The sequence below is a fragment of the Haematobia irritans genome, chromosome 3 (assembly GCF_050003625.1).
Source record: "Haematobia irritans isolate KBUSLIRL chromosome 3, ASM5000362v1, whole genome shotgun sequence".
NCBI lineage: Eukaryota > Metazoa > Arthropoda > Insecta > Diptera > Muscidae > Haematobia > Haematobia irritans.
In genome coordinates this window covers 76,984,326-76,996,713 of record NC_134399.1, presented here as the reverse complement: position 1 = coordinate 76,996,713, position 12,388 = coordinate 76,984,326, and the positions used below count along the sequence as shown (strand labels likewise).

Below are 12,388 nucleotides of genomic sequence, written 5' to 3'. Positions count from 1 at the left end.
CCAGGCCAAATCTTATGTACCCTCCACCATGCATTGCATAGAAGCTTGTACTAAAGACTGCCATCCACAATCGAATTACTTGGGTTGTGGTATCTTAAAACTTCTTAAGATCGTTTTCTAAATTGTGAGTTAGTCCATACGTGGTAGAGAGCCAGAATTAAATATGGGGATCGCTTATATGGGGACTATATACAATTATGAACTTGATATGGACCAATTTTTGTGTGATTGGGGATCGATTTATCTGAGGGCTATATACAACTATAGACCGATATGGATGGTTGTTAACGGCCACATACTAGCAAAATGTTCCAAATTTCAACTGACTCGGATGAAATTTGCTCCTCCAAGAGGCTCCAAAACCAAATCTCGGGATCGGTTTATATGGGGGCTATATATGATTATGTACTGATATGGACCACTTTTGGCATGGCTGTTAAATATCATATACTACCATCACGTACCAAATTTCAATCAGATCGAATGAAATGTGCTTCTCCAAAAGGCACCGGAGGTCAAATCTGGGGATCGGTTTATATGGGGGCTATATATAATTATGGACTGATATGAACCAATTCCTGCATGGTTGTTGGATATCATATATTAACATCACGTACCAAATTTCAATCGAATCGGATGAATTTTGCTCTTCCAAGGGGCTCCGGAAGTCAAATCTGGGGATCGGTTTATATGGGACCTATATATAATTATTGACCGATTTCGACCAATTTTTGCATGGGTGTTTGAGGCCATATACTAACACCACGTACCAAATTTCAACTGAACCAGATGAATTTTGGTTTTCCAAGAGGCTCCGGAGGTCAAATCTGGTGATCGGTTTATATGGGGGCTATATATAATTATGGACCGATGTGGACCAATTTTTGCATGGTCATTAGAGACCATATACTAACATCATGTACCAAATTTCAACCGGATCGGATGAAATTTGCTTCTCTTAGAGGCTCCGCAAGCCAAATCGGGGGATCGGTTTATATGGGGGCTATATATAATTATGGACCGATGTGGACAAATTTGTACCAATGTACCAAATTTCAACCGGATCGGATGAAATTTACTTCTCTTAGAGCAATCGCAAGCCAAATTTGGTCCGTTTATATGGGGGCTACACGTAAAAGTGGACCGATATGGCCCCTTTGCAATACCATCCGACTTACATCAATAACAACTACTTGTGGCAAGTTTCAAGTCGATAGCTTGTTTCGTTCGGAAGTTAGCGTGATTTGAACAGACGGATGGACGGACGGACATGCTCAAATCGACTCAGAATTTCACCACGACACAGAATATATACTTTATGGGGTCTTAGAGCAACATTTCGATATGTTACAAACGGAATGACAAAGTTAATTTACCCCCTCCTATGGTGGAGGGTATAAAAAAAGGCCGATTAAATACGTATATAATTCAGTTCGACAAAATTTTCTATAGAAATAAAATGTTGACTAAATTTTCTATAGAAATAAAATTTTGACAAAATTTTCTATAGAAATAACATTTTGACAAAATTTTCTATAGAAATAAAATTTTGACAAAATTACAGAAATAAAATTTTGACAAAACTTTCTATAGTAATAAAATTTTGACAAAATTTTCTATAGAAATAAAATTTTGGTAGATTAGTTTTGGCGATATGGACCAATTTTTTTTTTGACTAAATTTTCTATAGAAATAAAATTTTGACAAAATTTTCTATAGAAATAACATTTTGACAAAATTTTCTATAGAAATAAAATTTTGACAAAATTACAGAAATAAAATTTTGACAAAACTTTCTATAGTAATACAATTTTGACAAAATTTTCTATAGAAATAAAATTTTGGTAGATTAGTTTTGGCGATATGGACCAAGTTTTGTGTGATTGGCCATTGGCTATATATAACTATAGACCGATATGGACCAAGTTTTGCATGGCTGTTAGCGGCCATATACTAGCGCGATGTACCAACTTTCAACCGAATCGGATAAATTTTGCTCCTCCAAGAGGTTCTGGAAGTCAAATCTGGGAATTGATTTATATGGGGGCTATATATAAAGGGTGATTCTTTTGAGGTTAGGATTTTCATGCATTAGTATTTGACAGATCACGTGGGATTTCAGACATGGTGTCAAAGAGAAAGATGCTCAGTATGCTTTGACATTTCATCATGAATAGACGAACGATATGCCACAACGTCGAATTTTCAGTGAATGGGCCCTAGAAAAGTTGGCAGAAAATCCGCTTTTTTATCGACAAATTTTGTTCAGCGATGAGGCTCATTTCTGGTTGAATGGCTACGTAAATAAGCAAAATTGCCGCATTTGGAGTGAAGAGCAACCAGAAGCCGTTCAAGAACTGCCCATGCATCCCGAAAAATGCACTGTTTGGTGTGGTTTGTACGCTGGTGGAATCATTGGACCGTATTTTTTCAAAGATGCTGTTGGACGCAACGTTACGGTGAATGGCGATCGCTATCGTTCGATGCTAACAAAGTTTTTGTTGCCAAAAATGGAAGAACTGAACTTGGTTGACATGTGGTTTCAACAAGATGGCGCTACATGCCACACAGCTCGCGATTCTATGGCCATTTTGAGGGAAAACTTCGGAGAACAATTCATCTCAAGAAATGGACCGGTAAGTTGGCCACCAAGATCATGCGATTTGACGCCTTTAGACTAGTTTTTGTGGGGCTACGTCAAGTCTAAAGTCTACAGAAATAAGCCAGCAACTATTCCAGCTTTGGAAGACAACATTTCCGAAGAAATTCGGGCTATTCCGGCCGAAATGCTCGAAAAAGTTGCCCAAAATTGGACTTTCCGAATGGACCACCTAAGACGCAGCCGCGGTCAACATTTAAATGAAATTATCTTCAAAAAGTAAATGTCATGGACCAATCTAACGTTTCAAATAAAGAACCGATGAGATTTTGCAAATTTTATGCGTTTTTTTTTTTAAAAAAGTTATCAAGCTCTTAACAAATCACCCTTTATGTATGGACCGATATGAAGCAATTTGTGCATGGTTGTTAGAGACCATATACTAACACCACGTAAAAAATTTCAACCGCATCGGATGAATTTTGCTCCTCTAAGAGGCTCCGGAGGTCAAATCTGGGGATCGGTTTATATGGAGGCTATATATAATTATGGACCGATATGGACCAATTTTTGCAAGGTTGTTATAGACCATATACTAACACCACATACCAAATTTTAACAGGATCGGATGAAATTTGCTTCTCTTAGAGGGTCTGCAAGCCAAATTTGGGGGTCCGTTTACATGGGGGCTATACGTAAAAGTGGATCGATATGGCCCATGTGCAATACCATTCGACCTACATCAATAACAACTACCTATGGCAAGTTTCAAGTTGATAGCTTGTTTCGTTCGGAAGTTAGTGTGATTTCAACAGGCGGACGGACGGACGGACATGCTCAAATCGACTCAGAATTTCCTCACGACCCAGAATATATATACTTTATGGGGTTTAGAGCAATATTTCGATGTGTTACAAACGGAATGACAAAGTTAGTATACCCCCATCCTATGGTGGAGGGTATAACAACATAGAAATAACGATAATTACCCAAAATTTCTTAGAATGGTCATGCATTTTGATTGCATAATGCATTAGACAACATTTTTTCAATTGGCATGCCATTGAATTTACAGTGTGGTTGACATGTATTGTAACCATCTTCAGGGTGATATCATTTCTAAATCGCTGACAGATTTATTACGAGAACAGTGCATTTTATAGTTTACAAGCTTTGATCTAACATATGTAAACAAAAACATCTATCAAATATGGACAAAATGTTGACCGAGGCCGTGAGTGTCCACTTTTCAGAGGATTCACAGTATGCGCCAAACACATTTAATTTTTACCTATCTGGCCTATGTGAAGAACGTATTGCACAGGCGTCTTCTCAAGAGATTTAATGTTTGTTGACGAAAATTATTGAGTTCATCGCCAGAACTGAAACCCTATCCCAATCGAGGTTTTGGATGGGAGGTCCCTTGTCATTGAGCTTAACATGGAATCGGACAGCACTCAGTGATAAGAGAGAAGTTCACCACTGTGGTATCACAATGGACTGAATAGTCTAAGTGAGCCTGATACATCGGGCTGCCACCTAACCTAACCTATGGGCTTCTTTCTTACTAAAGTTACTCCGCTGCTTTTTCTTGAAAAAAAACTATCTCACTTTTCAAACCCCGTGTATCTTTGTCATTGTGATATTCTGGGATATTCGAATGCATGTCAATTCAATTAGAGCGATTATTAGCTCCCTATCATGTTAACGAAAATCCTCCAGATATTTAAAGCATCTTGATGCAAATGTGCTCTTTCATCTGAAAATCTCAAAATGATATTGCTGTTGCTATTGTGTGACAGGGACTCCAAAAACTTATCAAACAAAATTCATACTTCATGTGAAAATCCCCTATGCCCTAATCCCATGTCAGATCATATATGAAAAAGAGAAATATTTTATACTCAATCATACTCCCGTGATAGCGTGACAAACTTAGCTATTTTTCTTGTGTGCCTTTTTTGCCACTTCATTTCCCTCCACTTTCGATATAAAATCATAATTTATGATTTGTGAATAATATGCATAGGGATTGTTGTTCGTCTTTTGTGCTTGCCATCACCACCTCCACCTACTCCACCGACCCCCAAGTGTTATTTTGTAAAGCTCTGTTGTGTTCATGGTGTATCCTTAGAGTTTCATATGAAAAATTAATGATTTATAACAAAAATAATCTACATATAAGGACACCGACAAAACGATAGCATACTATATAGCTCGTAAGCAATGGATATCGTTTTAAGGCTATAGTAGTACAAGGCCTTAGAAAGGGCAATCACCGACTCTGCTTTCATTACCGCTGATCATGTTGACAAACGCTAAAGAATTTTCTTTAAAGCAAATAATACGGATTAAAGACAATCCTTACGTCGCACGTCATACATTTGGTTTCTTAAAGAAATATTTAATAACAAAGAGGAATTTCGATTGCCTAAAATTTTGTTCCAAAGGAAAGTATATTTCTTTGGGTGTAAACCAAAAATAAATATTTTTTAATAGCAAATTTTTTTTCAATTTTTTTTCATCACCCATCATTAGATTTTTCTTATCATGATTTTATAATATAATATTTATTTCTCATTAATAATTAATACTATTTTCGTAAATTAATGTAAATTCTTTATTCATTTCAGGCTAATGAAAAATATTCCAACGGATTTCCAACTAGAATGATCTGGTCTGACCCTATTGGTTAATATTGTGATATGCTGCAGACGAAATCTTTGTAAGTGTACATTTAATAAATAAATTAAATTTAAATCGCTACCAATTGGTAGACATTAAGGCATTAAGACCAAAAAAAATTAATTTCGAACTTTAATTTTTGCTTTTGTTTGAAGAAGCTCAACAGCTAACGAGCAGAAATTGACTGTTCATGAGAAATCTGTTGCCACTTTTTTCAAGCATTGAAACTTTTTTGCAACAGCCATACTTTTTCATTGTTGTGCGACCCTTTTGCAATTTTATGCACTTTTTAGTTAATTTCTTTTATACTGCACTCAAAACATACACTCAAAAAAAAGTGAACTCTCTATTTCACTAAAGCCAATTTAACTTTATTTTAGTTCATGAAATTATTAGGTTTGGAGAAAGTTTTCTTTACTCTAATAATTTTTTGGGTACGTTAGTTAAATTAACTAAAACCGACAAAATACCAAAAATGCGTCCATCATGAACTTCATATGTCACTAAAGACATTCTTGCAATTTTGAACTCCAAGTTTTTCCTTCCAACTACAAAATTTTCTTTAACAAGTGAAAAAACTTAGTTATCACACTGATATCACAAAACTAAGTAAATATTTGTCAACAAATTCAAGAAAAATTATAAAACATAATTATTTTTTATTTTAGTTTCACTTGGTAAAGGAAATTTCTTAGCTTGAAGGAAAGAATTGCAGATCAAAATTCCACAAATGTAATGAGCATCTATAATGGCGTTTTTGATATCACCATACACACGCAGAGAAGGAATATGATCTCCCCAAACATATTTCAAGAGCAAAGTGTTATTTTTGGGCGGTGAACATGGAACCTTTTTGTAGTAAAAATGTTGTGTTCTCGGCAAACATATACATGGTTGCTGAAATCAGATACATAATTTTTGAAAAATAACATGGTTGCGACAACCATGTTACATGTTCAGCGCCCAAAACTAACATTTTGCTCTAGAAACATATTTGGGGTGATCATATTCCTTTTCTGAGTGCAGCTAACTGCGGCTATCTCATTGGTTATGGGGACTCAACCCGCAAATCTAGAACACTAACATTGAAAAGGGGAATCACAATATAAAACATTCTTACTCTAACATAAAGGTAAACCATAGATACACTCAAAGAAAAAATGCTTTCCTCCGGAACGAAATTTTAGACAATCGAATAAAGGGTTACTTTAGGAACAAATAAACTCGAATTTATGCCATGTGATGCAACGATTGTCCTAAATCTTTTTGATTTGCTTTACATGAAAAAATTTTAGCGTCAACAGAAAATTTTGTTTGTCTAAAATTTCGTTCCTCGGAAAAGAAAACTTTTCTTTCAGTGTACAGAGATCTTGATGCGCTGACCTCAAGTGCGCCCACTCAACCATAGGTTCGGTTAGGTTAGGTGGCAGCCCGATGTATCAGGCTCACTTAGACTATTCAGTCCATTGTGATACCACATTGGTGAACTTCTCTCTTATCACTGAGTACTGCCCGATGTTAAGCTCAGTGACAAGGGACCTCCTTTTTATAGCCGAGTCCGAACGGCGTTCAACATTGCAGTGAAACCACTTAGAGAAGCTTTGAAACCCTCAGAAATGTCACCAGCATTACTGAGGTGGGATGATCCACAGCTGAAAAACTTTTTGGTGTTCGGTCGTAGTAGGAATCGAACCCACGACCTTGTGTATGCAAGGCGGGCATGCTAACCCTTGCACCACAATGGCAAATACGAATTTAGTAAATCTTCTTCAGTTTTCCATTTTTTGGTTCATTATTAAAGTCAATAAAACTTTCTGAAAGCATTGGTGCCCTAGAGGGGCACGAGTCATCACCTGTCACGATGTCATAGACCTGTTTCGAATCACCGAGATCCTATTTTTGGAGCATTTCTTTCGACCAATCGACACGAGCCTTTTTTTAAATCGATTGACAACTCGAACAATTTTTTTTTACTGTCAACTGTTCAATGCAATATTCAATGTTTGCTGGTCCCACTACTGCCTAAGGTTGACTCAATCTCACGATAGGTCACATGACGATCTTGGAAGATCAGTTGGCGCACAGCGTCAGTGGTTTCTGGAACAACAACTGATTTTGGATAACCTTCACGAAATTCGTCATGGAGTGAATTACGACCGTGGTTGAATTAACCATACCGTCGATAAACACTGGTCCTTGACGAGTTGAGTTAATCCACGTCGAAAGTTGTGAAAAACTTTAGCACGAAAATGTTCACGATTTAATTCCATTTTGTAGGCTGTACGCAACACAAATATTTATCGTATGTCAAATCCTTCTGAAAACGTATATAAAAACCTTATACTAAGAAGAGCTAAATATTGTTTATCACAACATTGCACAGATAAAGTGCCCATAGATCTACTCCTTCGAGAAACCCCCCTTCTTCATATATCGCTGAATTCGTAGTTTGGCTTTAAGTACAAATTAACCTACATTAGTAATAAGGCCCTTATTGTTGCAATGCCTATCACATTTTACATATGTGCATAATTCTAGGTGGGGAGATTATAGACAAATTTCTACTATCAACATTCATTGTAATCCCCTTGCCATTCTTGTTGTTCCCAATTTTTGTTACAAGTCATTGCACTTTATACAGCAAGTAAGTAGGAGAAGTGGTAAAGTATCTTCCATTAGCAATGAAAACTTGAATGTCTTTGATGCTACAGCAAACAAAAATCGTTTATGTGTGTAAAACCGATCGATTCATTTTATAGCATTCTATTCTCATTCCGTTTATTTTTCAGTTTTAGCTCCAACACCGGCGCACAGTGGGTTGAGCGGTAGGCAAAGTGGCGATTAATTCAGGAAAGCCGTAATTTTAAAATATTGTTATTTTTTATTGATGGATATTCATAAATACATAAAAAGGCATAACTAGAAACAACAACAAAAATTTTAAAAATTGTTGTTTTAATCTTTTATAGCCTTTTTTGTATTTTGGAAAAAGTGGTCTTATATCACAATTTTCGCTGTAACTTTTCAAAGAAAAGCGATAAATTAGGAAATGCAATTGAAAATTAGAGTATACTTAATGTGCTTTTAGAAAAAAAATGTTCTTAAAAAATAAAAATTAATAAATATTTAATCTGTATTTATATACCCAAAATTTTAAATTAAAATCCGATTTTTTTTCTTCAAGTTCCGTAATTCCACATATTTAAAAAAAAATTACATTAGAAAATATTATTATATCTTATTGAACAATATTCATAAAAAACATAGTATGAAAATAAAACAAACAACCATTAAAGGAAAAAAATAAGTAAAAAAAATATAATTGTACGGTTTTTTTATTTACTTCATTTCATTAATTTTAGAAGTATTCATAATCATCATTTACTTCACAACCATTATAAAATTAATTTACTTAATAATAATAATTTTCTTCTTAATCATCATACAATTCGTTAACATAATCTTCATCTTCATTATCTTCATCATCTTCGTCACCATTATCATTTTCGTTTTGGGTAAGAATAAGTAACTCCAATGCAGTCTAAGGCATTTGCTGCATTTTCATTTTGCAACTCTTTCTCTTGCTCGAAATAAATGGATCTGAACTTAGAAGAAATCTATTAAAGACGTCTTCTATTGTATTTTCCCGACTGAATTTACGGGAAAGTGCTCCCTATAGCTTTTGAAGTCCTTATTTCTGGCTTCCTGATATTCTTCAGTTAACTTACGAAGCTTTGTAAGTAATTTGGAATTAATTAATTAATTTTTTTTTTCGTGAGTGCGCGTGATTTAAAATTACTCACGTACCCATCTCTAATAAACTGCACACTCAGTAGCTACAATAACAAATACTAAACGGAATATAAAGACAAAAGGTAATAAGGTCAAAGTGATTTTTTGTTTTATTTTTTCATATATATTTTTAGCGACTGGAGTTATTTTACAAATTCTTTAATAAGTCAAAAAATGCAACAAAAAGGCAAAAAGTTTTTTTGGAATTTATAAGCTGAAACTTCATATTTTAAGAAAATATAAGCAGTTTTACTAAGTTTCACCGATAATTCAGTTGAAATCCAATACAAACATCAAAAATACCTCATTTTTGGAGCAATTTCCTAATATTTTTTTTCAATATTTCCAAAACATTTATCTAAACAAACAAATATTTATCATATGCTCAAATACCTGAAGTAGACGGCTCCATTATAAAATTTTCACTTTTAGAAGTCTTAATTAAAAAAATTATAACTGGAAATATGCAAATTTTCACTTTTAACCAATGCGCGCAAAAATAGTAATAATTATTGAACTTTGAAGACACACTGCAAATAAAGTAAACGACTAAGAACTTTTATTTTGGCAAGTAGTGATGTAGAATTTTATCTTCTTTCACCCGGTACCAAATACGGTTATTAAAGTTAAAGTTCATCTTTTGAATTAATCGCCAGTTTTGATGGATTTCAACCCTCTGTGCGGCGCCGCCCTCCCATACTATTTGGCATGCAACATTTGCTCTCGTTAGTGGCAAAACAGTCACTTCATCGCATATGGAGGGAATGTTAGTAAACCACTAAACCATCTTTAGCATACACCCAGAGAAATAATTTGGTTGATTTGTGTTGGGGATGGTTCTAGGTTGCATTTACTGGCTAAAAGTAAAATATTTTTTTTGGATCGAATTCGTAGGACTAGAACGAATTCCCTAGAAAGAGAGAGAGAGACAGATCTGTCAATTTTGACTGCCGAAAAATTTATTTCGAAAAAATCTCCACAATCTCAAAAATCTCTCTAGAAATTAAAGTTTTAACAACATTTTCTATAGAAATAAAATTTTGAAAAACAAAAATTATTTCTAAAGAAAATTTTAACAAAAGTTTTTTTTCTATAGAAAATTGTGTTTACAATTTTATTTCTATTAAATATTTTGTCAAAATTGTATTCCTATTGAAAATTTTGTCAAAATTGTATTTCTATAGAAAGATTTGTTAAAATTTTATCTCTATAGAAAAATTTGTCAAAATTTTATCTCTATAGAAATTTATGTCAAAATTTTATCTCTATAGAAAATTTTGTCAAATTTTTTTTTCTATTAAGTATTTTGTCAAAATTTTATATCTATAAAATTTTTTGTCAAAATATTATTCCTATAGAAAATTTTGTCAAAATTTTATCCCTATATAAAATTTTGTCAAAATTTTATCTCTATAGAAAATTTTGTCAAAATTTTATCTCTATAGAAAATATTGTCAAAATGTTATCTCTATAGAAAATTTTGTCAAAATTTTATCTCTATAGAAAGTTTTGTCAAAATTTTATCTCTATGGAATGTATTGTCAAAATTTTCTTTCGTTAGAAAATTTTGTCAAAATTTAATTTCTATAGGAAATTTTGTCAAAATTTTATTTGTGACGAAAAAATTCTCTATAGAAAATTTTGTCAAAATTTTATCTCTATAGAAAATTTTGTCAAAATTTTATTTCTATTAAATATTTTGCCAAAATTTTATTTCTATAAAAGTTCTTGTCAAAATTTTATCTCTATAGAAAATATTGTCAAAATGTTATCTATATAGAAAATTTTGTCAAAATTTTATCTCTATTGAAAGTTTTGTCAAAATTTTATCTCTATGGAATGTTTTGTCAAAATTTTCTTTCGTTAGAAAATTTTGTCAAAATTTAATTTCTATAAGAAATTTTGTCAAAATTTTATTTCTATAGGAAATTTTTTCAATTTTTTTTTTTTTGTGACGAAAACATTTATCAAAATTTTATTTGTGAAGAAAATTTCGTCAAAATTTTATTTCTATAGAAATTTGGTCAAATTTGTATCAAAATTTTATCTCTATAGAAAATTTTGTCAAAATTTTATCTTTATATAAATTATTTTCAAAATTTTATCTCTATACAAAATTATGGCAAAATTTTACCTCTATAGAAGATTTTGTCAAAATTTTATCTCTATAGAAAATTTTTTCAAAATTTTGTCTCTATAGAAGTTTTTTTTCCAATTTTTATCTCTATAGGAAATTTTGTCAAAATTTAATTTCTTTCGGAAATTTTATCAAAATTTTATTTGTGACGAAAAAATTTGTCAAAATTTTATTTGTTAAGAAAATTTTGCCAAAATTTTATTTCTATAGAAATTTGGTCAAATTTGTATCAAAATTTTATCTCGATAGAAAATTTTGTCAAAATTTTATCTTTATAGAAATTATTTTCAAAATTTTATCTCTATACAAAATTTTGGCAAAATTTTACCTCTATAGAACAGTTTGTCAAAATGTTATCTCTATAGAAAACATTTTATCTCCATGGAAGATTTTGTCAAATTTTTATCTCTATAGAAAATTTTGTCAAAATTAAATTTCTATAGGAAATTTTGTCAAAGTTTTATTTGTGAAGAAAAATTTGTCAAAATTTTATTTGTGAAGAAAATTTCGTCAAAATTTTATTTCTATTGAAAATTTGGTCAAATTTGTATCAAAATTTTATCTCTATAGAAAATTTTGTCAAAAATTTTATCTTTATAGAAATTATTTTCAAAATTGTATCTCTATGCAAAATTTTTGGCAAAATTTTACCTCTATAGAAGATTTTGTCAAAATTTTATCTCTGTAGAAAATTTTGTCAAAATTTTATCTCTATAGAAGATTTTGTCAAATTTTTATCTCTATAGGAAATTTTGTCAAAATTTAGTTTCTATAGGAAACTTTGTCAAAATTTTTGTTGTGAAGAAAAATTTGTCAAAATATTTTTTGTGAAGAAAATTTCGTCAAAATTTTATTTCTATTAAAAATTTGGTCAAATTTTTATCACAATTTAATATCTATAGAAAATTTTGTCAAAATTTTATCTCTATAAAAAATTTTGTCAAAATTATATATCTATAAAAAAATTGTCAAAATTTTATCTCAATAGAAAATTTTGTCAAAATTTTATCTCTATAAAAAAAATTTTGTCAAAATTTTATCTGTATAGAAAATTTTGTAAAAATTTTATCTCAGTAAGAAATTTTACAATTGGAGAGGAACATTTAGCATTATCTACCAAAATACTAAGAATTCTACCAAATAGTAAAAAAATCTAAAATTTTTGATAGAATTCT

General features: G+C 31.7%; 1 protein-coding gene across 1 annotated transcript in view; it reads left to right on the top strand.

Annotated features, from left to right (window-relative positions):
- The window catches only part of LOC142228560 (uncharacterized), a 126,719-nt gene that overhangs the window by 45,892 nt on the left and 68,439 nt on the right, over positions 1 to 12,388 (top strand). The window contains exon 3 of the mRNA XM_075299017.1: positions 5,233 to 5,324. The gene's annotated coding sequence lies outside the window, so the exon portion shown is untranslated. The remainder of the gene's footprint in view (positions 1 to 5,232; positions 5,325 to 12,388) is intronic.